Consider the following 27,434-nt stretch of genomic DNA (forward strand, 5'->3'; position numbering starts at 1 on the left):
GTAGATCACAGCGAGCTAACAGGAATTCCCTACAGTAAATCATGTAATTAAAGAGTGTAATTAGCCTCATTTCATTTTTTGAATAGGGTCACTATATTGATAGATTTGGGGGATTCCATAGATAATTTGTGTCTAGAGTTCAGCAATGCATCTGATAATTCTTCCATGATTTCTATGTAGTCAAGGTGGAAGCATGCAGATAGGATAAAATTAGGCCAAGTCAGAGCTGCCTAAATTACCCCCTCCACAAAAATATAATTAGTTCCAAACTGGAGGAAGGTACGTGCTGGAACAGGGATTCTGCACTTGGCCACGTCCTGTTTGCCAGTTTCATCGGTGACTTAGATGAATCATACATGAATATCAATCGGCAGCATCAGTTTGCATTTATTCTCCTCTGGGAAAGAGAGCTCATACACAGGATGATAGAACTAGGATTTCTAAATCTACCAACTGGGAACAGTGGACCAGTATTAACCAATAAAGCATAACAAAATAGTATAAATTTTAAAAACGTAGCAATTAGATTAATGGGTAAGAATTAATGCTTAGGAGTCTCCGGGTGGTACACATGGTTGAAGAGCTCAGCTGCTAACCAGAAGATTGGAAGTCTGAGTCCGCTCAGAGGTGCCTCAGAAGAAAGGCCTGACTATCTACTTCCAAAAAGTCAACCATTGAAAATGCTACGGAACGCAGTTCTGCTCTGACGCACTTGGGGTCGCCGGGAGTCAGAGTCGACTCAGCGGCTACTGGTAGTTGTTATTAGGTGCTGTCCAGTCGATTTTGACTCATAGCGACCCCATGTACAACAGAACTAAATACTGCCTGGTCCTGCGCCATCGTCACAACTGTTGTTACGCTTGAGCCCATTGTTGCAGCCATTGTGTCAATCCACCTTGTTGAGGGTCTTCGTCTACTTTACCAAGCATGATGTCCTTCTCCAGGGACTGGTCCCTCCTGATAACATGTCCAAATATGTGAGACGAAGTCTCGCCATCCTTGCTTCTAAGGAGTATTCTGGCTGTACTTCTTCCAAGACAAATTTGTCCGTTCTTCTGGCAGTCCATGGTATATTCAATATTCTTTGCCAACATCATAATTCAAAGCCATCAATTTTTCTTTGTCTTCCTTATTCATCGTCCAGCTTTCACATACAGTTGAGACGATTGAAAACACCATGGCTTGGGTCAGGTGCACCTTAGTTCTTAAAGTGACATCTTTGCTTTTTAACACTTTAAGGAAGTCTCGTGCAGCAGACTTGCCCGATGCAGCGTGTTGTTTGATTTCTTGACCGCTGTTTCTGGCAACTGGTAACTGACATTAATGCTTATCATCTCCTGTGCTCTGGAGTGTTTTGTCAGTTATGCATTACTTGGAAATTTCAGTCTGAAGTTGGTTGACATTTGTCAGAGTTCTTGGCAGATGTAATTCGTAAGCAGTGAGGGAAGGTTGCTGTTGATTACTTTGTAACCCTGAAAGTCTATTATTCTTTGGAATTACTTTGAGAAAGTGTTATATGAAACACTCTGCTGTCTTACTTATCTGTCATAGAGTTAAATCACCCATCTCATCCGTGACACTTAGTTTCAAATAAATTTTTACTAGAATAAAATCATATTTATCCTCAAGGGATGAGAACTGTCAACATTCAGAACCTTCCAAAGAATGTCTGCAGGTTCAGAAGGTATTTCCAATAAAGCAGTCGCAAATGTTGCAAGATGCCATTGTTGTTAGGTACCGTTGAGTCAGTTCTGACTCAGCGAAGATGCTAGAATCTCAGCAAGACACCATTTGTTATTGAGATGGAATCGGTGTGTATTGTCCAGGGTGATGACTCTGAGTGGACAGCAGCCGTTCCCAAATCTCTTTTCTGTTTCTAACTTTACAAACCTCAAGCATATTCTTACTGATGAGAGAGTACGTAAACAGAATGCAACAAAACATTTATAAAATATGTGTAAGTTATAAAGAATAATAACATAACAAATACCTGAGTATTCACTACCATTAAAAAACAGTTGGGGTTGAGTGGACTCCGGCTCCATGTGTATCAGAGGAGAACTGTGCTTCATAGCGTTTTCAATGGCTGATTTTTGGAAGTAGATCACCAGGCCTTTCTTTCGAGGCACCTCTGTATAGACTTGAACCTCCAACCTTTCATTTAGCAGCTGAGCATGTTAACTGTTTGCACTACCCAGTTTAAAAACAAAGGACACTGCCATAACCTTTGAAATCCACCTAGGTATTCACCGAATCCATCTGTTTACCTCCTCTCATTGGCCCCCAATTTTTGTTTATCATTCCTTTGCTTTTCATTATTGTTTTATCAAATATCTGTATCTTTAATGATGATAGGTAAATAGGGATTTCTATGTGCCAAACATACACCCTAGGGCCATGTACTCATTTAACCCTAAAACAATCTCAGAGCCAGGTAGACTGGTATCCCCTTTTGCAAACGAGAAGATTGAGGTATACAGCGGTTACATAACCTGTCCAGTGTCATAGTTAGTAAGGTAGGAGCCAGCATTCCAGCTTAGGCAGACAGGCCACCAGCTGTGTGCTTTTAACCTCTCTGCCATGCTGCCTCTCAAGAACACGTAACGGAGTTTCACTTTGCGTGTTCTTTATTTTACATAAAGGAAATCCAACGGTATGCATTCTTCTGCAGTTGGCATTTTTCCACCCACACTGCTCCTGAGTCTCCTCTGTGTTGTTCTTTGGAGCTGCAGTTCACTTACTGTCATTGCTGTGGAGCATTATTCGCTTGGGTGAATGTATTGCAATGCAATTGCTGATCCTGCTTTAGTTTGAATCTGGGTTGTTCCATATTTTTCTATCAGGAACGGTGCTGATACGAACGCTGTTCTTTATACCGCCTTGTGTGTATGTGCCAGAGAGTATCCAGGCTCTAGACTTTGGAGTGACATTGCGAATTCGTGTGCTATGTCTACCTTCGACATTGCTGTATAATGCCAGATTGTTTTCCAAAGTGATGGTACCATAGTGTGCTGCTTCTAACAGTATGTAAGCTCTGCATCTTCCCAAGAGTTAATACTGTTACACTTTTTAATTTTTGCTACTCTGTCAGGTTTGAAATGGTATCTCCTAAGAGAGAGAGGGAGGGAGAGTAGAAGGGAGGGAGGGAGGGAGGGAGGAAGGAAAGGAGGGAGGGAAGAAGGGAGGGAAAGAGAGAGAGGGTGACTGAATTTCCATTTCCTTGATTACTAATGAATTATAGCATGCTTTCTTTTCTTTTTCTTTAATAGATTATTTGGGTTTCCCCTTCTGTGAAGTGCTTGTTCAAATCTTTTGTCCATTTTTTAGGGGGTGGTGGGTGGGGGCAGTGTGAGTTCTTTTTCATTTTCTTATTGGTTTCTGTTATTTTTCAGATATATTTGTGGCAAGTATTTTATTTTGTCGGTTGTATTTTCTCTCCCTTCATAGTGTTTTTGATGTATGGAATCACTTAATTAAATTGAATTTATAATTTCTTTCCTTTCAGAATTTCTTTTTTTTTTTGTGTTTATTCATGAAATGCTTTCGTCCACCTTAGTAAAAAAAAAAAAAAAAATCATATATATATACACTTTCCTGTATTCTCTTCTAGGTGTTCATAGCTTTGTATTGCACTTTTCCATCTTTAATACACCTGGGGTCAGTTTTCATATATGGTTTGAGGTAGGGATCCAATTTCATTCTTCTATAAAATAAGTAATTATTCCAAGAGTATTTATTGAAAAATTTCCTCACTGTTCTGCAATGCCATTTCTATCATAAGTCGAACTTTCATACGTTTTTTGGTCTGTTTCTAGTCTCTTTTTGGTTTAATTTGTTGATTCATCTATTCCTGTCTCAAGACCACACTGTATCAATTGCTAAAGCATCATAACAAGCCTTGATATCTAATGCTAAACCCTCCTTCCAACTTTTTTCTTTAAAAGAGTTAGCTATTCTTGTTCTTTGTGTGTCTATATGAATTTTAGAATTAGCCTGTCAAATTCACACAAAAGCCTGTTAGAACTTTTACTGGAATTTTATGAATCCATACATCGTTCTGGGGAGAATTGACATCTTTACAATATTGAGTCTTCCACCACATGAACATAGTTCTCCTTTTATTTGGGTGCTTGTACTGGCTTTCTAATATCCTTAAATATTGCCTTTGCCCAAGTCTCTCCCTCCTCTTTCTGAAACGCGAATAGACGTTTGTTAGATCTACGTGCTCGCTCTTTGTCTCTTCACGTTCCTTTCATATTTTCTCATTCTGTTTCTAGATATTGTGCATCTGGTGGTAATTTCTTTAGACTGGCATTTCAGTTTACTAATTTTCTTTTCTGCTGCTTCTGTCTCCTGCTATACCTATATACTTTTAATTAGAATTTTCCTTTTTAAAAGTTCTTTTTGATTTTACTTTATAATACTTGTTGTTGACTGAAAGGTTGATGGTTTGAACCCACCCAGTGACTTCTTGGGGAAAGACCTCCATATTGCTAAAACCATGAACCAAGTCGATTCTGACTCATAGCAACCCTGTAGGACAGAGTAGGACTGCCCCATAGGGTTTCCAAGGAGTGCCTGGTGGATTTGAACTGCCAGCTTTTTGGTTAGCAGCCGAGTTCTTAACCACTGTGCCACTAGGGCTCCTACTTTATACTAATTTCTTGGCCTGAAGTCTTTTGGACAACCCAGGGATCAAATCCATGCAAAGTCTAGCTTGTGGTCAAATATTCAGGGAAGATTTTATTTTCTCCCCCTTCATGTAGTGTCTGTGTTCAAAACGGACTTTTTTCTTGTAGCCCCTTAAGGCAAGTGGAGTCTTCAAGATTTAGACCTCCTTTCTTCTGAGATCTTCTTGGACAATTTACCAGAAATGTTTACACAACAATACATCCTCATTGCATCCTGTCTCCCTTCTCACATATAACATTCTGTAGCTCCCAGTTCTCACAGTGGCCCATAAAAGTGAAAGGCCCTGAAATTTAAGCTTCGTTAGCTTTGTGCTAAAGAGTGCATGTTTATCATTTCATCACATCAAGTACAGTGGAGCTTTACAAATGCATATTTTTATTTTATAAGCTAGTTTATGCTCTCATATTTCCTCTATGATATTATCTTCTGTCTTTTACACTTGAGGAAGGAAGGTGCTCGGGGCAGTCAGATGACTTGCCTGGAGTCATAAGGTTACTAAGTGTTGGGGCTGCTTCTTTGTCCAGTTCTCGCTCCACTTTACAAAGCGAATCTTCCATCCAGTGTTAATAGATGCCTTTTTTACAAGCTTACCTTGGACACGGGTCAGCAGGAAAGACCATTCACTAAAAAGCAACATCCTTTGGTAAAGTAGAGAGGGTCAGTGAAAATGAAGCAAATACGCAGTGAAATGGATTGACACAATAGCTGCCAACAGTGGACTCAAGGGTACCAATGATTGTGAAGACGGCGCAGGTCTGGGCAGTGTTTCATTCTGTGGTACGCAAGATTGCCATTAAATGGAGCCAACTCCACGGCAGCTAACAACAGCTTTGTTCCAGGAAGCTCATAGGAAAAACAAAACAAAACAAAAACGGTTGCCTGAGTCAGTTCTGACTCATGGCGCCCCCGTGTATGTCAGAGTAGAACTGTGCTCCGTGAGGTTTTCAGTGGCTGATTTTTTGGGAGTAGATTGCCAGGCCTTTCTTCCTAGGCACTTCTGGGTGGATTCAAACCGCCAACATTTCAGTTAGGAGCAAGCACATTAACCGTTTGCACCACCCAGTGATTCCAATAGGAAAAGGGTGCCTTTAATATTGTTATTTAACTGAATTCTCACAAACAGCCCGATACGGCATAAATTCTTCCTGTTTTACAGATGAAGAAATTGAGGCTAAGAGATATTAAATAATAGGTGATCTATTTAATAAGTGAGAGAGCTAGGCGTCCAGTCCAGGTCAGTTTAAATCTTCTCTCTGTCACCTCCTCATAGAAGTGTTCCCTAGTCAACTTAATTCCCATTTTCTACCCTTACTCCCTTCAAAGCACTTGTGTCTATTTCAGTCACTCATTCATTTGCTCACTTGTTTATTATCTGTCTTCTCTGCTCAGATCACAAGCTCCACAACGAGAGTGACTGCGTTTTATTTACCACACTATAGCCAGCAATTAAGGAGCCCTGGTGGCACAACAGTTAAGCGCTTGGCTGCTAACCGAAAGGTTGGTGGTTCGAACCCACCCAGCAGCTCCACAGGAGAAAGACCTGGCAATCTGCTCCCATGAAGATTACAGCTAAGAAAACCCCATGGAGCAGTTCTGCTGTGTCACATGGGGTCACTATGAGTCAGAATCGCCTTGACGGCACCTAACGATAACAAGAACCAGCAATTAATTCAGAGCTTAGCATATAGTAAGCCTGTTGCTGTTGAGTCGATTCTGACTCGTAGCGACCCTAGGGTGTAGTAGGCACCGAATAAAAAATATATAATAAAATTGTCTGAGAAGAGCGTTTTTGGGGAGCCCCTAACCTGTTCTTCCCTCTCCAGTGGCTGTTAGGAGGCTGGTTTTCACGGTGTTTGTGGAACTGTTGGTTTTCAGAGCTTCTGTGGTACAAGGGAGAAATGGGTCAGGTTAGGGCAAGTTAAAACACCGCAATGCTCATTGTTCTTACTGAGATTCAGTTGTCTTTCTTGACTGGATGGTTCTGGAATTGTTACAAGCCTTTGGTTAACTTCAGAGTTCTGGGGAAAAAAAAAAAGATGATTTTGACAATATTTGTCAGTATTCGCATTGCTTTTATAGGGGAGCAGCTTTTAGAAGGTCCTTACCCCACATTCCCACTGCCTGCACTCAGCAGTATCGTTTGATAATTTTGATGTTTTTAATTTTTGCTTTTATTTTTTAATTTTAAAAATTTGGATGCAGTCCAGTTTATCAATTTCTTTTATTATGGTTATAACTTTCTGTGTTGTATCTAAAAATAAGACCACATCCTCCAAAGTTAGAAAGATATTCTCTTGTGTTTTCTTCTAGAAGCTTCATAGTTTTAGACTTTAGGTTTGGGTCTGTGGTCCTTCTTGAAATAATGGTTACATATGGTGTGAGGTAGGGGTCAAGGTTTTTTTTTTTTTTTTTTTTTCTTTTGCTGCTTTGTATATCCAATTATTCTTGCATCATTTCTTGAGAAGACATTTGTTTCTCCACTGAATTATTTTGCTGTCTCTGTCGGAAGCCATATGTATGTTGGTCTACTTCTGGAATCTCTCTTCATTTCCATTGATTTAATTGTCAAATCTTTCTTCAGTACCACATGCTCTTGATTTCTTCAGCTTAAAAGTTCGTCTTGAAATCGGGTAGTGAAAGCCCTCCCACTTTTTTCTTCTTTTTCAAGATTGTTTTGGCTATTTTATGTTTTTTCATGTCCATATAAATTTTAGAATCAGCTGGGTTTTGATAGGGATTGTGTTGAATCTGTAGATCACTTTGGGAAGATCTGACATTTTAACAGAATTGAGTCTCAATATCCAAACACGGTTATTTTATATTTATGTCTTTCTTAATTTTTCTCAGTCATGTGTTGTAGTTTTTAGTGTAAAGTCTTGCACATACTTCACTAAATTTATCCCTTATAATTATCTTTTAGATGCCATTCATAATGGTAATTTTTTTAAGTTTTATTTTTCAATTTGTGGTTGCTTTGTTTGGAAATACAGTTAACTTATGTGTATGGCCTCTGTGTCTTATGACCTTGCACATTCACCTATTTGTCTGGTAAATTTTTGTACATTACTTGAGAATTTACATCATCATATCGTATCTTTATCTAGAAATAAAGACAGTTTTACTTTTCTCTTCCCAGCCTGTATGCCTTTCTTTTCTTTGTTATTTCTCCGTTACCACACTGGCTAGAACCTTCAGTACGATGTTCATGAGAGGTGATGAGAGCTGACATCCTTGCTTTGTTTCTGTCCTAGGGAAAAGCATTGAGTTTTTCACCGTGATGCACCATGTTAGCTGTCTGTTTTCCCTACGTGCCCTTTATCGAATTGAAGACGTTTTTTCTCTTTCTAGCGTGATGAGAGTTTTCACCACTATTTCTTTGCTTGAGGTCAGGACTGCAGGACATTTATGAAGCATGAGGATCTGGGGAGTGGTGAGTTATGAAGCCGGGATGGTTCAGTGGTAGAATTCTCCCCTCCCCATGCGGGAGGCTCAGGTTTGGTTTCTGGCCGACGCACCTCATGCGCAGCCACCACTCAGTCTGTTAGCGGAGGCTTGTGTGTTGCCGTGATGCTGAACAGATTTCACTGGTGCTTCCAGACTAAGATGATCTAGGGAGAGAGGCCTGATTGTGTGCTTTTTAGAATCAGTGACGGAAAGCACTATGCATCAGGAAGGTCTGATCCACATCCAGTCATGGGGACGGCGCGAGACCAGGCAGCATTTCCTTCGCTCGTGCGTGGTATGGCCGTGAGTTGGGGCTGACTGGACGGCAGCTAACAGCAGTGATGAGTTTGTTCTTAGGGAGGCAGGGACGAGGAAAGAACATAGACACCTGCAGGCCAAGCTGGCTGGGATGGACCACAGCCAGGTAATGGTAATGGGCACGCACGGGGCTGGAATGAAGGGCCCTCATTTCTTTCCTGGGCTCTGTCCTCAGCTGGCCATTTGACCTTAAATAAGGTACCTCACTGTCTCCTCATCACCAGGTGCGGGATTAGGCGTTTGCCATGGTTTGGACTATTCCTTCTAGCAGCGGATAGCTCGCTCTGTCTCTCTGTATTTCTCTTTTTTCAAGCACAACACAGACTAGTAGCGCCTGGAGATAACAACAATCTGTGGCAGTGACCGGTCACTGGCTTTGAAGACATAGATTTTAATTAGATTTCTGAGAGGCAGGTTGATCTTAGAGAGAATTTAGAAGAGTTTCAAATGTGATTAAAGGGCTTGAAAAATAAGCATGAGAAGGTGTTGATAAGCCTGGCCTTCCTCTGTCGGGCCAAGAGAAGGCCGAGGTTTAGATTGGTTTTGTACTAATTACGGTTGCCACACCGAGACAGCCAGCCAGCTGTTGTCTGGGTGCCTTGACATCCCTTCCCTCTAGTACCACGCGCTCTGGATTTCTTCATCCTTTTAGTAAGTCTTGAAATCAGGTAAGGGCTTGTTCCCTAACCGTATTCATAAGTAGTCCCTTTACTAAAGTCTTTTCATCTGAACCATCTGGGGTGAATTCTGTTTTCTGCCAGGACCCTCCCCTCACTGTTACAAGAAGGGTCATAGTGTCTCCTCAGCATATAGGTATGCTCTTGGGTCTGTCTATAAACCAAGCCATTAAGCCTACAGCCGATGTCAAAGTAGCTGGGTAGATCTTTGCCTCTAACCTCAACCCCTCCCCCCCAACATCTATATTTACAACATTCTGAATTGTGGTTTAGGCAAATTATTTTGACTACTTTGAGTGCCATTTGACTTCATTTCTTTGAGTCATGCAGGTTTTTCCATTTCTATGAGTTCCTTGTGAGACTGTAGATAGCCCTAGGAAGGATACACCCTACCACGCTTTCAGTTGCCACAGGAGTGTTGGGGTGTCTATCCAGTGATACCATCAGCTGAGCCTAATGAGGGCTGAGACAGTATAGGTGCCAGGGTGATGGGAAATTGTAGGGGTCAGGGGACAGTGTGCTCACATGGAAGATGGGGAGGGGGAACCCCAAAGATTAACTCCCCATTGATAGTTTTCCTGAGAACAAGCCTGTGGAAATCTAAATGCTTCCCCCTAAAGTGCCTGTGACTTCTCTGAGGGCTTATGTTCTTAAAGTTATTTCTGTTCCCAGGCTCAGGCTTTTTCTAAATTTGTTCAATTTTGGATTATCTTTTTATTCCAGTACCCAAAGTCTATTCTGTAGTCATTGACCTAGATGTAAAATCCAGGCCCTTGTTCAATTTCCACATGCATAAAAATCCGTGCTTATAAAGCAAGGAGTGGATTTTCCTGACACTTTAAGTGCAGTGGGAAATACGGAGGTCAGAGGCAAAGGAGGCATTAGCATCAGAGCAGGAAGACAACTTCCAGTGAACCTTAGATTGTGTTCTCAAAATGCCCTTCAGCCACCCTCCACCAGGACATTTCACCGGTCCCTTCAGTCGGCTGTGTGCCCTGGCTCCTGCCCTGGTGTGGAGCCTTCTCTTTCTCTCCTCTCCTCTCTGTGTCTCTCCTTTCTCTTCCCTCCCTCCGCCTTTCAGAGGGAGGGAGTCTTTGGAGCCAGATGACTGAATTCCAGTCTTGGCCTTATTACTTATTAGTGGTATGGCTTAGATCAAAACAAAGCAAAACAAAAACAAAAAACATTGCCCTGGAGTCCATTCTGACTCATGGCGACCCCGTGTGTTACACAGTAGAAATGCTCCATAGGGTTTTCTTGGTTGTAATCTTGGTGGAACAGGAGTCCTGGTGGCACAGTGGTTAAGTGCTCGTCTGCAAACCTAAAGGTCAGTGGTTTGAACCCACCAGCTGTTCAGCGGGAGAAAGATGCTTCCATAAAAATTTCAACCTTGGAAACCCTCTGGGGCAGTTCTGCTGTGTCCTGTAGGGTTGCTACGGATCGGAGCTGACTCAGCGGCACCTAACAACCCCACACACATGTATGTATCTCTATGGTAATTATATAATTATGTATATAATTCCACAGTATATATATGGCATTTGGATTACATATTTTGAAATATGTTTGCAAATTTGTCTGAGAGAAGGATGTGGTGCTTTTAAAAATTGCATTAGGAAGGTAGGCAAGGCCAGGGGCAGAGGTGGGGGGAGAAAGATTCCTTTGGCAATCCTGGGATTATTTACTATGACTAGAAGAATCCTGTGTTTGAATAATCCCTTTGAACTGCCTGCCACATAGCAGAAGCTTATTAAATGTTTATTGAGCGAAGAGAAGTGTCCAGGGAACTTGGAATATCTGAGAGCAATGAAATCAAGAACACATATTTATTCAATGATTTACTGCGTGCCTAGCTCTGGCACGATGCTGTGGACGCTGCTGCTGGGTGGAGAGCTCTGACAGCCGCCACCACTCACTCGTTCACTGTGGGCCAGGCCTTCCACACGCATGGCTTTGAGTTGGGCACTGGGATGGTTCATTTTATGCGTCAACTTGGCTGGGCTGTGGTGCCCAGTTGTTAGGTCAAACACCAGTCTAGTTGTTATTATGGAGTAGTTGCATGTGATTAAATCGTTTGGCCTCAAGTAAAGCAGATGACCCTCTGTAATGTGGGTGGGCCTCATCCAATCAGTTGAAGGTCTTAAGGGCAAAAAGGAGTTCCCCTAGGGAGTGTTCTGCCTCCGGACAATACATAGACACTTTGCTGGGACCCCCTCACTTTTCACTCTTCTTGTCACCTGACGTACGGATTTTGGGATGCAAGCCTACAGAAGTGTCCATTCTGTCCTCTAACCTATGGATTTGGGACTTGCCAGCCCCCTCACAATTGTGTGAGCCAATTCCTTGAAGTAAGTTTCTCTCTGTATATGTACATGAGTATACCTACCTACCCACCTACCTACCTACTGTCTGTCTGTCTGTCTACTTATAACTGGCTCTGTTTCTCTAGAGAATTCTCACTAAGACAGATAAGATTACACCTATTTCGCATATTAGGAAACCAAGGCTGAGAGAGGCTAGGCAGCTTGACCAAGTGGCTATTAAGTGGTAAGGCAGGGAGTGTTCTTAACTCCTGCACTCGAAGTCCCCCCAAACACGGCCTGCCTCTAGCAGAAGCTTGCATTCTTGTTATAGAGACAGGACATTTGTAGTTGAGGCAATTAGAAAATTAGACAGTATAGGAAGACGCTAATTGTGTAGGGCATCTCCTCTCTCTAGGCACGTGTGTGCTGTCAGCACACCGGGTAAGTCTGGGCTGTGTACTGGGTAAGTCCATGCAATCTAGAGTTAGATGCCTGGATGCATATCTCACTTGGACTACGTTCTATCTGTGTGAGCTTGGGCATGTAGCTTAATCATTCTGTGCTATAATTTCTTTATTATAAAACAGGGATAATAAAAGTACCTTCCTCCTTGTTGTGACGAATACGTAAATATGTAAAATGATTCAGTGCTTGGCAAAACATGTTTCCTGATAGTATGTAAGCTTACAAAGTCAGCGATTTATGTCTGCGTTGTTCACTCATGCATCCTGTATATATAAAACAGTGCTTGGCATAAACTTGATGTTGTTAGCTGCAGGAGCCCTGGTGGTGCAGTGGTTAAAGCACTTGGCTGCTAACCGAAAAGTCGGCCGTTTGAACCCATCAGCCACTCGTCGGGAGAAAGATGTGGCAGTCTGCTTCCGTAAAGATTTATAGCCTTGGAAACCCTGTGGGGCAGCTCTACTTTGTCCTATAGGGTCACTATGGGTCGGAATCAACTCAATGGCAGTGAGTTTTTTGGGTGAATTGTTAGCTGTTATCGAGTTGACCCCCAACTCCTGGAGACCCCATGCAAAAGGAGCAAAACACTACCCAGTTCTGCACCATCCCCATGATGGGCTGCAAATTGGAACATTGTGATCCATGGGGTTTTCACTGGTAGATTTTTGGAAGTAGATCGCCAGACCTTTCTTCCTAGTCTGTTTTAGTCTGGAAGCTTTGCTGAAACCTGTTCAGCATGATTGCAACACAGAACCTAGACCTTCAATAAATCCATTGTTGAATGAACGAGCGTGTTTCAATCTGAATGCCTGGGGCTAGCCGCGCTCGCAGACAGGATGAAGAGGGCTTGCACAGGTATGTAGGACAGTGGCTGTCAGTACAGGATGCCATAGAAACCCCTGGAGGCTTTTGAATCTGCTGACTCTCAAGCCCCACTGCAGGCAGAGGTTGCACGTCACCTTTGGAGAAGCACCGTGAATGTAACAGCTGTCAGTGTAGAGTAGAACAGGTACATTGTGTTGGAGTGATGTTCTGAATGGCTTACAACTCTCAGGAAAGTTGTGAACAAAAATAAACACAACTTTCCCTTTATTTCCATGGTGATTGCATTCTTAAAAGTCTCAATCTACGCTAAAATTTGTCAAAAAACACTAAGCCAGTACGTAGGCTCACATAATTACACACAGTTTGTTTCCATATGTTAATCTCTGGCGGGATACCTGGCGTTCGTGTGGGGGTTGTGACAGTTTTTTAGTGTGTGGACTCTCCGAGCATTGCAAGCAGTGCAGTTAGCACCACCAGGAGGCCATGTGGGCTGCTTAGACTGTAAGCTACGTTAGTGCCCGGGTTGAGGCGACTCCCACTCATGGTGACCCCATGTGTGTCAGAGTAGACCTGTGCTCCATTGGGTTTTCAGTGGCTGATTTTTTGGAATTAGATTGCCAGGCCTTTCTTCCCAGGCACCTCTGGGTGGATTCGAACCAACAACCTTTGGTTAACAGCTGAGCTCTTTAACCATTTGTACCACCCAAGGACTCCAGTGCCTGGATATTATTGGGGAAAATGGACACACGTGCGCACACACACACACACAATCATTAAGATCTTTCTTAAGGCTCTTGGGCAGTTAAACTCAGGTGCAGAGTAACTTTTTAGATCACTGGCCCCATTTCTGGAAAAGGAGATGAGTCCACTAGTCTCGAACGTGTCAATTGCTTGTCTTTAGGAAGCGTCCTGGCTAAGTGGACCTCCTGAGTCTCTGATGCCTCTCTGCATAGCATGCTGGATCTCTCTATGCTCATGTGTTGATAGGTGCCGTCAGGTTGGTTCCAACTGATAGCGACCTCATGTGCAACACAATGAAACGCTGCCCGGTCCTGCACCGTCCTCACAACCATTGCTGTGTTTGAGCCCGTTGTTGCAGCCACTGTGTCATTCCATCTGGTTGAGGGTCTTCCTCTTTTTCACTGATCCTCGCTTTACCAAGCATGATGTCCTCCTCCAGGGACTGGTCCCTCCTGATAACATGTCCGAAGTACGTGAGACGTAGTCTTGCCATCCTCCCTTCTAAGGCGCATTCTGGCTGTACTTTTCCAAGACAGATTTGTTTATTCTTCTAGCAGTCCATGGTATATTCAGTATTCTTAGACAACACCATAATTCAAAGGCATCAATTCTTCTTTGGTCTTCCTTATTCATTGTCCAGCTTTTCCATGCGTAGGAGGCTATTGAAAATACCATGGCTTGGGTCAGGCACACCATCGTCCTCAAAGTGACATCTTTGCTTTTTAACACTTTAAAGAGGTCTTTTTTTTTTTAATTGTTGTAGTTTAAGTGAACGTTTACAATTCAAGTTAGTCTCTCATACAAAAATTTATACATACATCGTTATGTGACCCTAATTGCTCTCCCTGTACTATGACAGTACACTCCTCCTTTCCACCCCTGATTTCCCATGTCCATTCAGCTAGCCCCTAACCTTCTCTGCCTTCTCATCTCACCTCTGGACAGAAGCTGCCCACTTAGTCTCATGTATCTACTTGAGCTAAGAAGCGCACTCTTCACAGGTATCATTTTATGTCCCACAGTCCAGTCCAATCTTTGTCTGAAGAGTTGGCCTTGGGAATTGTTTTAGCTCTAGGTTGACAGAGAGTCCGGGGGTCATGCTTTCTGGGGTTCCTCCAGTCTCAGTCAGACCATTAAGTCTGGTCTTTTTACTAGAATTTGAGTTCTGCATCCCACCCTTCCCCTACTCCATCAGGGACTCTCTGTTGTGTTCCCTGTCAGGGCAGTCATTGGTGGTAGCAGGCCACCATCTAGTTCTGGTCTCAGGCTGATGAAGTCTCTGGTCTGTGTGGCCTAAAGGGGTCTTTTGTAGCAGATTTACCACCAGTGCAATAGGTTCTTTGATTTCTTGACTGTTGCTTCCATGGGCGTTATTATGGATCCAAGTAAAATGAAATCCTTGACAACTTCAATCTTTTCTCTGTTTATCATGATGTTGCTTTTTGGTCCAGTTGTGAGGATTTTTGTTTTCTTTATGTTGAGATGTAATCCATACTGAAGGCTGTGGTCTTTGATCTTCATCAGTAAGTGCTTCAAGTCCTCTTCACTTTCAGAAAGCAAGGTTGTGTCATCTGCATAATGCAGGTTGTTAATGAGTCTTCCTCCAATCCTGATGCCCTGTTCTTCTTCATACAGCCCAGCTTCTCAGATTATTTGCTCAGCATACAGATTGAATAAGTATAAGTGAAAGGATGAAACCCCGATGCACACCTTTCCAGAATTTAAACCATGCAGCATCTCCTTGTTCTGTTCGAATGACTGCCTCTTGGTCTGTGGTTCCTCAAAAGTACAATTAAATGTTCTGGAATTCACATTCTTTGAAATGTTATCTATAATTTGTTATGATCCACACAGTCAAATGCCTTTGCACAGTCAATAAAACACAGGTAGACATCTTTCTGGTGTTCTCTGGTTTTAACCAAGATCCATGTGACATCTGCAATGATATCCTTCTTTCCACATCCTCTTCTGAATCTGGCTTGCATTTATGTCAGTTCCCTGTCTATGTACTGCTGCAACCACTTTTGAATGATCTTCAGCAAAATTTTACTTGTGTGTAATATTAAAAATATTGTTCGATAATTTCCGCATTCTGTTGGATAACCTTTCTTTGGAATGGGCACAAGCATAGATCTCTTTCAGTTGGTTGGCCAGGTAGCTGTCTTCCAAATTTCTTGATGTAGATGAGTGAGCACCTCCAGCGCTGCATCCATTTGTTGAAACATGTCTCTTGGTATTCTGTAAATTCCTGGAGCCTTGTTTTTGCCAGTACCTTCAGTGCAGCTTGGACTTCTTCCTTCAGTATCATTCCGTTGGTTCTTGATCATATGCTACCTCCTGAAATAGTTGATTGTCAACCAATTCTTTTTGGTACAGTGACTGTTTGTATTCCTTCCATCTTCTTTTGATGCTTTCTGCGTTGTTCCATATTTTCCCATAGAATCCTTCAATATTGCAACTCGAGGCTTGAATTTTTTCTTCAGTTTTTTCAGCTTTAGAAATGCCAAGCTTGTTCTCCGCTTTTGGTTTTCTATCTCCAGGTCTTTGCACATTTCATTATAATACTTTGTCTTCTCGAGCTGCCCTCTGAAATCTGTTCTGTTCTTTTACTTCCTCATTTTTTCCATTCACTTTAGCTGCTCTACGTTCAAGAGCAAGTTTCAGAGTCTCTTCTGAAATCCATTTTTGTCTTTTCTTTCCTGTCTTTTTAATGATCTTTTGCTTTCTTTGTGTATGATGTTCTTGATATCATCCCATAACTCGTTTGGTCTTTGGTCATTAGTGTTCGATGTGTCAGATCTATTCTTAAGATGGTCTCTAAATTCAGGTGGGATATACTCAAGGTTGTACTTTGGCTCTTGTACACTTGATTTAATTTTCTTCAGTTTCAACTTGAACTTGCATATGAGCAATTCATGGTCTGTTCCACAGTGGGCCCCTGACCTTTTTCTGACTGATGATATTGAGCTTCTCTGTCTTCTCTTAACACAGATGTAGCCAATATGATCCCTGTGTATTCCATCCAGCGAGGTCCACGTGTACAGTCAATGTTTATGTTGTTGAAAAAGCTATTTGCAACGACTAAGTTGTTTGTCTTGTGAAATTCTATTATGTGAACTCCCGCACCGTTTCTATCACCAAGTCCACATTTTCCAACTCTTTCTTCGTTTCCAACTTTCATATTCCAATCACCAGTAATTATCAGTGCATCTTAACAGAATTCAGGATACAGTTCTTCAGTTAAGACAGCTTCTTCTCAGCCTTGCTTGCAGGCAGGCCTTTCTCTGGCCCTTGGCCCCTCAGCCCCTCTGATCCTCAGCCCTGCCCTACTTGGGAAAGTGTTTTAGTGCTCTTTAGCTCCTCCAGTAAGTACCCAGAGGCACCCTACTCCTCCAGGAAGCCTTGGACTGAAAGCACTCACCTCTCTCACTCTGTGGGCCAGGAAGCCTAGCTCTGCCAAGTGCCCAGGGGCACCGCACTCTGCCAGCAAGCCTCCTGCCCAAAAGTGCCCAGCTGTCTTGATCCATGGGCCAGAAAGTCCACCATACCATGTCCTGCCGGTTTCCTGGTTCTGCCACCATTTCTTTGCTGTTGCTTCCCCCCGTCTCCTGCTGTCTCCGATGTTACAGCTCTCTCTGTGTCTTTGGGGACTAGGAGGTTCTCAGCGCAGCAATCCTGGGTCCCAAGGATGTGCTCCCCTCATAGCTCTTCTTTCTTGATGGTAGTCAGGTCCCCCTCTGCTCTGGAATTGGCTCACTTTTAAGCCTAGCAGAACGGCAAAACTGACTAATCCCCTTGTTAGGGTTCCATATACCTTATTTGCATGGTCCCCCCCCACAGGATTCCGTGCGCATTTGCATTAACAGCAAACTGTCCAGTCCCCTTGGCCGGCCACAAGTACCTTATTTGCATAGTCCCACCCAATCATTGTGTGGGAGTCACAAAGACTATGGCTAGAAGGGCCTTATTAAGTAATTCACTGCACCGCAGGGCCCTATAAACCTGGAGTCAGATGTAACCAGAGAGGATTGAGAGAAATTTGCAGAATGGATAATTAGAGGATCTATTGGTTTCCTGGGGCCACCATAACAAAGTGCCACCAAGTGGGTGGCTGTAAACAACAGAAATTTATTGTCTCACAGTTCTAGAGGCTGGATGTCTGAAATTAAGGTGTCTGCAGGGCCATGTTCTCTCTGAAGGCTGTAGGTGAGGCTCCTTCCTTGCCTCTTTGTAGCTTCTGGTTGCTGCTGGAGATCCTTGGCGTTCCTTGACTTGTAGATGCATCCTCCCGTCTGCCTCCATCTTCCATGGCCGTCTTCCCTCTGTCTACTGCTGTGTCTGTGTCTCCCCTCCTCTTTTTTAAGGACAGTCGTCATACTGGATTAGCACCCTACTCCAGTATGACCTCATGTTAACTTAACTGATCAAATTTTCAAAGACCCTGTTTCCAATCAAGGTCACGTTCACAGGTACAGGAGTTAGGACTTCAACAAATTTTGGGGGGAGAGCACAATTCAATCCATAACAGAAGGTGTTCTGGCTTAAAACAATCACTTTTTAAAAAACTTACTTTCCCACAATTATAAAAAATTGTTTATGGAGAGTATATGTTGCACATTTCTTTCAATAAATAAATTATAAAAACACTAACACTCACATACCCTTTACAAAGATTGTAGCAACAGGACTCTGTCTTAATGTTGATCACAAAGCCCTTCTGATGGATTCTACCTCTATTTTCCTTTATCTTTAAAGAGCTGCTTTGAAGGGTTTCTGGTCCTCTCTGGGAAGAATATCACTGAAAGGTAAGGCTGAGGATATAATTCAAATGACCCTAATTAGATTTCTCAACCCTTGATCTAATCAGCAAGCTGTTTTGCTTGGCTTCTTGGTCAAGTTGATTCATTAACCCAGAAAGCATTTGTTGACAATATGCTGTGTCTACCCCTGGGCTAGAATGTAATAAGATTAGCAGATGAATTGAGCCCTGTCCTTTAGGAGTTTATAGTCTTATTGAATGAAGTGAAGGAAATAATAGAATGCTGTTTAAAATGTATGATGGCTTTTATGCTTAAAATATGTTAGAGGTCTTTCGCAGCAGGTAATTGGCATGAAGTGTGACTTTGTGCTCTTGAAACTGCACATTATAGCACATTTTCTTTTCGTATCTATTTCTCACTTAATATTACAGTTCTCCTTTTCAGAGATTCTTTTGTGATTACAGTCATCCCCTACGAAGTGTTGTGAAATTAATGGAAAGAGTCATTGGCATTTATTTCAAGGTTTTGCTGACTGTGGGCTTGGGAGGATTCTGAGCAGGAGGAAAGAATGAGAAATTGAAACCCCATTGATTTTTTTATTGGAGCCAATTGTAGTATACAGTCCCTCCCTCCCCAACACACACCAAGTTCTATGAGACTCTTAAATGTCATCTTCCACAACCAAGACAATTCAAATGGGAAAATAAATTACACTAATTTTGAGGTCTGAGAAATAATGATGTTGCTTTCTTGCTTTGGGAAAAAAAATGTGTATGCATGTATGAACTCAGAAAAAAAAGATTTTATTCCATAGTTATTTAGGAGAATGGAAAGCTATAATCAGAAGCTAACCTCTCCCTCCCGTCATGCCTATAATTATTTTTTCTATTCTGTTTCTTATGTAATGTCCTTTGTAAGACGCTTTTACAGTTACAAACTGGCAACCAGTTTGATGTTTCTTACTTATTTTCCCTCCTAATTAATGTTTACATGTGTGGTAGATATACAATTTTCTTCTATTAATGTTATATAAAACCAACCTTAAATTTGCATCCACAGTGAGGAATAATCAGCAGAATCCCTTACTGAAACGTTTCTTTTCACAGGCTAGGAAAGCATGTGGTATGACTGTATATGCCTGCAGGGCTTAGCCGGATTTGTGTGTCTCTTACAGCCACGGAGTCCCTGGGTGGTGCAAACGGTTAACTCACTGGGCTGCTAACAGAAATGTTGGAGGTTCGAGTCCACACAGAGGTACCTCAGAAGAAAGACCTGGTGATCTGCTTCTGAAAAATCAGCCACTGAAAACCCTATGGAGCACAGTTCTGCTGTGACATACATGGGTCATCGTGAGTCAGAGTCGACTCCATAGCAACTGGGTTAAGATTATCATATGGCCACAGTGGTTTTTCATAGATGCAGGCATCCCTGACATCCTAATTGGATTACGTCAGTAATTCGCCCCTTCTGAAGTCTTAACCCGAGCCCTGGTGGTGAAGTGATTAATAGCTCAAATCTACCAGTGGCTCCTTGGAAGCCCTGTGGAGCACTTGGAATCGATTCAATGGCAACAGTATTTTTTTTTTTCCTTTCTTTTTTTGATCTTTTGAAGTCTTAACTAGGAAGAGTAATCAGGTTTTGGTAGTCAGTGTTTGCAGCTTCTGATGAATTAAGTTCATTCGCCCTGTGATTTTTACTGGCGCCTGATAGAACTTTATTTCTTCCTTCTCTTCCCTCTCCTCCTCCTCCTCTTTTTTAAATTTTATTTTGTTGATGTTGTCGAGGATATATACAGTAAACCATACACCAGCTCTGCAGTTTCTACCTGTATAATTCAGTGACATTGATTACATTCTTCGAGTTGTGCAACAGTTCTCAGCCTCCTTTTCTGAGTTGTTCCTCCTTCTTTTTTTGATCTTAACTGTCTGGGGCAGTTCATGAAAAGATGAAGAATTCATGTGTTTAAATCCACCTGAGATTTAGGAAGTCTTCAACCATTCTAAGGCTTTGTGCTTAGGCACAGTTTAGTAATTTTTGTTAAAACATTTAGGTGCAGGTTTTGGTGGTGGAATCAAAGTTGGAACCTGTAGAGTCTGACCCCACAGAGATCTGGCTTTCTGGTGATGACAACTGTGACTCAGAGCCTCCATACAGAGCCTTCCTTGGGGGAAAGTCCCTAGCTGGGAAGGCTAAAGAACCTCCTTGAACTTGGGTGGAGGAAGAAGGTCGGGGCATGAAGAATCTCCATACAAGACTCTTCCCTGTTCTTCCCTTATTGCTCAATGATACTGAATCCACTTTGGGGTGAAGGGCCAAAATTGATGTTGCTAATTATTTGCCTTGATGATAGTGAGCAAAGAGAACAGCATGTTACCAAACTGTCTCCGTAAAGGCCTGCATCCTTGCCATGACTCTTTGGGGGATTGTAGAAAGCAAGTACATTGCTCGCTGCCCAGTGGGAGCTAGTGAAAGTAGGCTGCCAGCAAGCCCGGTATCACTGCTGACTAGTGAAGACCTCACCGCTATTTCTGGGACTTCCTGGGTAGGAATCTGAGAGAGGGAAGAACAGGGCTGGATACTCGCTGAGCTCTCAGCTACACCTGGCCACTGGCTGCTGGTCGCACCATCCTGGGCTCTCTTCTGCTTTCCAGCCAGCCTCTCCTCTCCTTTTGGGGCTGCCGACAATGTTGCTCAGTTTTACAAATTCCACCCAAGACCAGCACAGAGAGATTGCCTGCCTTTTAAAGCTCAACCAGGCTTTCAGATGTGACAGAGTAGAACTGCCCCTTAGGGTTTCCTAGGCTGTAATCTTTATGGGAGCAGATCACCACGTCTTTCTCACGTGGAGGTGCCGGGTAGATTCGAACTACTAACCTTTTGGTTTGCAGCTGGACGCTTAATGGTTGCGCCACCAGGACTACTCGGCCCCCCTTACTCCCGCTCCTTTCCTGGCTCGCCTTCAGCGGCTTGGTCATGATGGGATGTGCCAGCCCTTGGTCATCACTGCCTTCCTTTCCCCCGTTTCACTGTCTGTAGCCCCTCTTGGAGGGAACATTGGTGGTTCCGTGGTAGAATTCTCACCTTCCATGCAGGAGACCTGGGTTTGATTCCTGGCCAATGCACCTCCAGTGCAGCCACCACCTGTCTGTAAGTGCAAGCTTGGGTGTTGCTAGGATGCTGAACAGCTTTCAGTGGAGCTTCCAGACTTAGACAGACTAGGAAGAAACGTCTGGTGATCTACTTCTGAAAACCAGCCAATAAAAACCCTATAGATTATGATGGTCTGATCCACAGCGGATCATGGGGATGGCGCAGGACTGGGCAGCATTTCATTCCATTGTGTATGGGGTTGCCAGGAGTCGGGGCCGACTCGGCGGCAGCTAACAGCAGCAACAAGAACAACAGCATCTGTTGGAAATGAAATCTCCTCCCTTTCCTTATGCCTCGGCTAGGTGAAGTGAGCCTCCCTGGAGCTCCGGGGTCAGGGGGAGCGGCTCCCTACTGCGAGGTTCATGGAATACAAGACAAGCTTCAGAGGGCCCAGTGTGGGGAGAAGTAGGTAGTGAAGTGGCTGTTTTCCCCCTAGGGCTCCCCCTATGGGTCTGGGTAAGTTACTGCTCTCCCACCTGCCCCAACACACTTGCTCCTATTCAGCAGTGTTTGAAACCTTTGAGGCACAGAAACAAGCCCAGGGGAGGGTGTGTACGAGCAGACTCCTGCACCTGCCCTCTTACTGATTCCACATGCAGACTCCACCTGCTCCTGACTGCGGTAATCCTCAGACCACACTAAGATGCAGCCACAGAGACAGAGCCCTTCTCTCCTGCAGGGAGCCACTTAGTTAACTTAATGCACAAATCAACACGAATGTGTAGGCTCGGGAGTCCCTGAGTGGCGCAAATGGTTAAGCATTGGACTACCAACCTAGAGGTCGGCAGCCTGGTGATCTCCTTCCAAAAGGGCACAGCCTTGAGAACCCCATGGGGCAGTTCTACTCTGCACACTTGCACACTTGGGGTCACCAGGAGTCGTCACTGACCCAGTGTTAATAACAACAACATGTAAGCCCGAGACCCTTGTCTGATGTTTTCATGGTGCTCTTCAGAAAATGAACTTCTTTCCTTCCTAGTGATGCCACAAGAGCTCCCTAAGTAGTCCCACTTTCTTCCTTCTTCTTTCTGTGCTTACTCTCCCCTCTGGGTTGCCCCCTTCCCCCCCTTTTCAGCAGTACGGTGTGTCTTTGCTAAAGCGGCTCCTCTGCTTTCTCATCTTTGCCGACCGAGGCCAGGGCTGGCTTCCTCCTGCTCTTCTGCTTCCTCCCCTCCTTCCCACCTGATTGTGTTGTGCTCCACCCAGCAAACCGCCAGGCTAAGCAGTGCGCCTTGGTCTTCTCTGACCGCACACCTTCGTACGGTAGTGGTGTAGGAGACTTTGCCAGTTCTCAGCAGATACAAACCAGCCTTTGTCCATTGAGGGCCCAGGCTCCCTGTAGTAGGGCCTCTGCGGGGTAAGGGAGATGTTCTCGAGCTGAGAAGAGTGAGCTCTGAGCTGTCACCAGGCTTGGAGAGGACTTTGTGGGAAATGAAGGCATTTCAGCGGAAGACAGCTCTCCTTGCTTTTAGCCTGTGGCAACGTTAACATCGTCCAGGTACTGTGACTGCCCAAGCCTGAGGACTTTCTCTGTGAATGGAGAGACCTGCATTCATGCCCTCGCCCCGAGTAGGGGTTGACATTGTAATTTCAGGCCCTGAGACAGTTATTCCCCTCCTTGACCTCCCTGTGTTTGGGAACCGCCACACTCTCTGTCTTCACTTTGTCGTCATCGTTAGCTGCCATCCAGTTGACTCTGACTCATGGCGACCTTATGCACAACAGAACGAAAGCCTGCCTGTCTGTGCCATCCTCACAGTCACTGGCACGTTCCAGTCTTTTGTTGTGGCTCTTGTGCCAGTCCATCTCACCAAGGGCCTCCCTCACCCTCGCTGGCCCTCTGCTTCATCAAACATGAGGTCCTCCTCCAGCCATTGATCCTTCCTGAAGACGTATCCAAAGCCAGCGAGTTGGACAATATTCTGTTGTGATCCATAGGGTTTTCATTGGCTTCTTTTGGGAAGTAGATTGCCAGCCCTTTCTCCTAATCCATCTTAGTCTGGAAGCTCTACTGAAACCTGTCCACCATGGGTGACCGTGCTGGTATTTGAAATACCAGTGGCATAGCTTTCAGCATCACAGCAACACGCAAGCCCCCACAGTACAATATACAGACAGACAGGTACCTTCTGTCACATTTGTAGAGGTTTCATGTGTGGAAGATGAACTCAGGCATCACTTGTACCCCGGTGCACTTTGAGCTCTGTATTTCCTTCTGACGTTGGGTTTTCTTTGTGTTTTCTCTTCTTGCTGCAGGAAGGCAATCTCCCGGGCAGGCCTGCAGCACCTGGCTCCCGTGCACCCGCTCAGCCTCCCTGTGGCAAACGGCCCCGCCAAGGAGCCCAGAGCGACTCTGGACTGGAGCGTAGGTGTCGGCTCTTTCTTCCAGACATCGTTTCAGTTCCATGTTGTGTTCCTCATTCTCTGAATCCCTCTAACAACGAGCAAGACTTACTTAATAATTTCCAACATTACTCACTGACCGGTCTTTAGCTATCCAAGCTCCATGTACAGGCTCCTCGGAACGTAGCAAGTCCCTGGATGGTGCAAACGGTTTGCGCTCAACTACTAACATAAAGGTTGGTGGTTCAAAGCCACCCAGGGGTGCTACAAATAAAAGGCCTGGCGAGCTGCTTCCATAAATATACCCAGAAAAAAATACCCAAACCCATTGCTGTTGAGTCGATTCCAACTCATAGTGACCCTACAGGACAGGGTAGAACTGTCCCATAGGGTTTCCAAGGAGTGACTGGTGGATTTGAACTGCTGACCTTTTGGTTAGCAGCCAAACACTTAACCACTGCGCCACCAGGGCTCCTCCATAAAGATACTTCCATAAAAATACCAGTGGAAGCTATGCCACTGGTGTCTCAAATACCAGCAGGGTCATGCGTGGTAGACATGAAGATATAGCCAAGAAAACCCCAGGGAGCACAGTTCTACTGTGTACCCATGGGGTTGCCATGAGTCAGAATCAACTGGGTGGTGATGGGTAGGGACATAGCTCCTTTATATGAAGTCAGATGTGTTAATGACGAAAACAGAAACGTCATGAGTCATTGGAAGCACCACTGCCTGCATTTGCAGCCATGAGAGGAGAAGCACCTCCGTGCCCAGCGTTACTGGTTCCTGCCAAGTTAACAATAAACAGAGCTTCCGCATAGCAGCCTCGTGGAATCCAAGTGCTCAAGCTGCCTCTGTTTTGTGCCTTTTTTCTGAGAGACAATGATGTCACTTACAACCCAGGCACTTCCTGTACTCCTGTCCTTTACACGCCCTAACCCTGCCGGAAGGTGGGTGGCTCTCATGTCAGTGGGTTGAGTATATTCGCTGATTGATTACTTCTTATGTCATTTATTTATTCGTTATTATTATTTTTTAGTACTAATATTTTATTGTGTTTTCAGTGAAGGTTTACATAGCAGTTTAGTTCCCATTCAACAATTTCTACACGAGTCTTACAGTGACAACGGTTCCATTCTTCACGATGCGTGAACATTCTCATTATTTCTGTGCTGGTCGCTCTGTTTCCATTAATTTAGTTTCCCTGCCCCCTTACATTCTCATCTTTGTTGACCGCTTGGTCTCATATAGGTGACTTTTAAAAGCAGCACAGTACTTATGGGTGATATGCATTATTTTTTGAGCCAGTTTATTAACTAGCTACAAGGTGACCTCGGGGGTTAGTTTCGGTTCAAGGTTTGAAGAGTATCTCAGGCCAGTAGTTTCAGGGAGTCCTCCAGTCTCAACCAGCACAGTAGGTCTGGTTTTTTTGTTTGTTTGGTTTTAGGAATTTGAGTTCTGTTCCACAGTTTTCTCCCATTCTATCAGGGTCCATCTGTTGTGGCCCTGGTCAAGACGGTCGGTAGTGGTAGTCAGGCATTGATTGATTACTTTTGACCAAAACCCATTCACAAAAGCTATTCACTTAATTTGAAGTCCGCAGTCTGAAATCCTTAAGCCGGTTAGATTCCATTTACTGAGAATATCCAATGAGTCAAGTCTTCGGCGGAAGACGTCACTAACTGTGGCTGAAAGGCGTTGTCCTTCCTGAAGGGTAAAAGTGGAGGAGAGCTGTCCCAAAAAGTTGTCCGTCTGCTCTTATGGCGAACCCGGTATACTGTCGTGAGTTCAGTTTGAACAGAGGGGATAATCCATGTTCTTTGCTTCCCAGACGAGCCACTGTAGAGAATGGCAGGGTGGGGAAAGAGATTTTATTTTTAGCAAGAGTGCCATGATTTAATGTCCTCTGTAGGATATAACGTCTCCCTCCCCCAGCACACACTAATTGACATTCTTACTTTACGTCCTGGACACATACCAATGTAAATGCTGCCTGTGAATGTGAAGACCTGGCAAAAGACTGCGTTTGATTGAATTGTACCTTCTTCCTTGATGTAGATACTGTTGTACTGAGACTACTCAGGTGCCACCAAACATGTTGAAGTGGTTCAGGAAGAATGTTCCTCTCTGGGAGTTTCCCTTCACTCCAGGACAGTTATTTAATACGCTCTTAAATCATAATAGAGTATGAATATCACTTGGCTACTAAATGAAAGGTTGGTGGTTTGAACCCACCCAGCAGTACCGTGGAAGAAGGGCCTGGCGATCTGCTTCTGTAAAGATTACAGCCAGGACAACTTTCGGAGTAGTTCTACTCTGCGACACTTCGGGCCGCATGAGTTGGAGTCAACGACAACGGGTTTTTATTTATTTACTTATTTTACGCCAGTGTTTACATAGTTAAAAAGAATTAAATGTATAAACAAACAGATTGATAAAATGGAAGAGGGACATGCATGGGCCAGTGATGAGACTGAGTTATAAATCAAGGACCCAAGCCAGTTAGCGTAATGGTCAGTACGTCCTAGGAAATTCTCTGATCTAATGTGACGGGATGCTATTTGAAATGCAAACATCTAATGAGAAATAGTTTAAATCGTTTCCATAGAAGCATTCACTGAATCCGTTCTAGTCCTTGTGTGACACCAGTCAAGTTACTTTGTCTCTCTGGGCCTGTGTCGTCACTGTAAATGAGAACCTTCGTGACTCCCCGCTTGGGGGACGTGCCGAGGGGTGTTAGGATCAAATGTTGGTAGGATCAGTGTGTGTGAGTGTTCTTTGTAGGCAGTGCAGCCATGCACGTGTTCATTTAGAAACAGAGTAGAAATAAGGTAACTGGTGAATTCATTAATTCATCAGACGCTTCCTGGGTACCTGCTTTGTGCTAGAACCCCTGCTGGCTCCTTGGGATTCTGAGTGAAGAAGTTACGGTTTCCAGGAGCTTACAGCCCAGTGGAGGGGCAGAAAAGAACTCAACACTTAGAATTCAGGGTGGTGACACCCTCAGTGGAGGGGCCCACAGGGTGCCACTGGAACACGAGGAGGGACATTCCATCCATGATGGTGGAGGTTGTTGCTGGCTGCCATTGAGTTGGCTCCTGACTCATGGCGACCCCATGCACAACAGAACAAAACGCTGCCCAGTGCTGCGCCAGCCCCATGATCGCTTTCATTGTGATCCATAGGGTTTTCACCGGCTGATTTTCGGAAATAGATTGCCAGGCATCGTAGCAACACGTGAAAATGCTTTTAAGAAGAGGTGTCCTGCTTGGAAACCCTGGTGACATAGTGGTTAAGAGCTCAGCTGCTAACCAAAAGGTCGACAGTTTGAATCCACCAGTGGCCCCTTGGAAACGTGATGGGGCAGTTCTACTCTGTCCTATAGGGTCACTGTGAGTCGGAATCGACTTGACGGCAACGGATTTGGTTTTGGTTTTTTTTTTTTGGCTCGAGCTGAAGCTTGGCTAGAAGGTATTATTTTCTGGTTCTTCTAGAGAGTTATGTACTGGAGTATTTCATTTTATGTACAGAGTAGGGGCGGAGCAGACAGGAAAGGAGGTCTAGGGCTGGGTTTGTCCAGCAGGAAATGCTCTGGAAATGTTTAACAAAGGAGGAAAGACCTGAAGCCCTTATCTGAAGACACTTCACCTGAGGGCTTACCTAGAGGTCTGCTGCGAAGGATGTACTAGACGCACATTGGTGGGCTCATACTGTCTTGG

The 27,434-nt window shown here is 44.0% G+C and overlaps 1 protein-coding gene across 1 annotated transcript in view; it reads left to right on the forward strand.

The window, feature by feature from the left end:
* Positions 1-27,434, forward strand: part of DGKI (diacylglycerol kinase iota) — a 486,429-nt gene that overhangs the window by 132,674 nt on the left and 326,321 nt on the right. Inside the window, exon 2 of the mRNA XM_023736907.1 lies at positions 23,629-23,737. The gene's annotated coding sequence lies outside the window, so the exon portion shown is untranslated. The remainder of the gene's footprint in view (positions 1-23,628; positions 23,738-27,434) is intronic.

Source organism: Trichechus manatus, unplaced genomic scaffold (genome assembly GCF_000243295.1).
Source record: "Trichechus manatus latirostris isolate Lorelei unplaced genomic scaffold, TriManLat1.0 scaffold00093, whole genome shotgun sequence".
NCBI classification, from domain to species: Eukaryota; Metazoa; Chordata; class Mammalia; order Sirenia; family Trichechidae; genus Trichechus; species Trichechus manatus.